This window comes from Penaeus monodon, chromosome 37 (genome assembly GCF_015228065.2).
Source record: "Penaeus monodon isolate SGIC_2016 chromosome 37, NSTDA_Pmon_1, whole genome shotgun sequence".
Classification (NCBI taxonomy): Eukaryota; Metazoa; Arthropoda; class Malacostraca; order Decapoda; family Penaeidae; genus Penaeus; species Penaeus monodon.
This window is the reverse complement of record NC_051422.1, coordinates 29,463,999-29,466,119: the sequence shown is the minus strand read 5'-3', so window position 1 is coordinate 29,466,119 and position 2,121 is coordinate 29,463,999.

The window sequence follows — 2,121 nt, the reverse complement described above, 5'->3', positions numbered from 1 at the left end:
TCCTGTCTCTCCTCCTCGTCCTCTCTCTCGTCGTTCTCCGTCTCTCTCTCGCATCTCTCTCCTCTCTTTTCTCCTCTCTCTCTCGTCTCTCTCAGTCGCTCTCTCTCTCACTCTCTCTCATCTCCCCTCTCTTTTTTTTCTCTCTCTCGTCTCTCTTTCTTCTCTCTTTTCCTCCTGGCTCCTTCTCCTTCTTCTTCTCTTCTGGCCTCTCTTTCCTCTTTCTCCTTCTCTTCTCTCCTTCTCCTCTCCCTCTCTCCTCTCTTTATCTTTCTCCTTCCCCTTCTCCTTTTCCTTCTCCCTCTCCCTCTCTTTCGCTTTCTCCTCCTTCTCCTTCTCTTCCCTTCTCCCTCTCCCTCTCCCTCTCCCTTCCCTCTCTCTTTCTCATTCTTCTCCTTTCTCCTTCTCCTTCTCCCCTCTCCCATCCCTCTCTCTCTCGCGAATGGCATAATCGTATGGAGTAAGGATGTGTTAAACAATAAAGGTGAAGAGGTAAGGGTCGTTGAAGGAGACTTAAGGACCCGTGAAATGGGAGGCAAAGCAGGAGGCGAGCGAGAGGCTCGGTTCCTCTTCGGGCCCGGAATCAGGCTCCCAAAGGCGAGATCGCTTAGCTACAAAAGGAGGACTATTTTTTCCCGAGAGAAGACGATTGGAAAAAAGGGTTTTGGTTTAAGGAAACTCAAGAGTCTCTATTCTTCTCCCCGGGGGGTTTTATTTTTCAACCCAATTTAAAAAAAAGTCCCGCAAATGTTTTACTTAATAAAGGACGTATCTTGAAATACGTTTGGGGACTTTAAATCTATCAGTTTTAAATTGTACCTTACACACACATAAAATTACAACTCATGCGTATACGCAGACATCCCTGCATCCCATGCATGAATATATACGGGCATAGGTCCGTAATACAAACAGCATACGCACACACGCAAAACCCCCCACACACCCCACAAAACACACACATAAAACAACGAAATATACACATAAGCACACCCCCCCCACACACAAACACAACCCACAACACACACGTTTTATTAAATACATATCTATCTATCTATCTATAAAACTATATATATATATATAATATATAAATTTTAATTATTAATATAAATTTTAATATATACATATACCACAAGTTTATATGTATGTATTTTAATTAAAATTGCATATGTGCTTTATATAAAAACATAAATATATATATATATATTATATATAATATATAAAATATAGTTTATATATGAAAATTATATATATATTACATAATATAATTATTATTATATATATATATATAATATATATATAAAAATGTATTAATTAATATAGATATTTTATATAAAATTTATTATATATTTTATAAATATAATTTTGTTACGCTGATTGCCTGGGTCTCTCGGGCCTTTCCCTGACAAGGAAAGGCCCCCCAGATGGCTTTGTTATATCCCGGGTGGAAACCATAAACCCCAAAGAGGCCCCCAAACACCACAGCGTCCCAAAACCCCAGGAGAGGAAATCCCAAAAAGTCGCGAGGCGGGGGCACGAAGTAAACAAAAAAAGGACAGTCTTTTTTTTTTTACACAAGTTATTTCCCCGTCCCCTTTTTCTATAGGCAAAATACAGGGGGAAAACCAGATGTCACACACAAAATTTGCAGTTTTAAAAACGGGGCAACCCCCAGGTTTATCTCGGGCCCACAAGGGCAAACACGAGGTTTCCCACGGGAGCAGCACCCAAACCGCTTTCTCTGGGTTTTGTTCCTCCGCCTCCGCCCCACAGCCGTGCCGTCATTTTTCCCCAGGCCCTTCATGTTAACACATTTTTCGAAAACCGAAAAAAAAAGGGCCCCAAAAGGGCGTAGCATACCCCCCCCAAATCAAGCGACGATCGTCTGCTCGACATACCAAAACATAAAAACCAAAATACAAAAAATTTAAATAAAATCATTTCTCGGGAAACACAAAAATTTTCACCCCAGGCGGCTTTTCGCTCTCGTTGGGGTCGCTTGGAGGGGGTGTGGGCGGCGGGTTAGATTGGCAGGGGGCCCCAGGGGGGATTTTCCTGCCCAAGACCTGGCCCCAGGGTCCCCAAATTGACGCCCTCCCTGCACGCCCTCCCCGCCCAAAATGC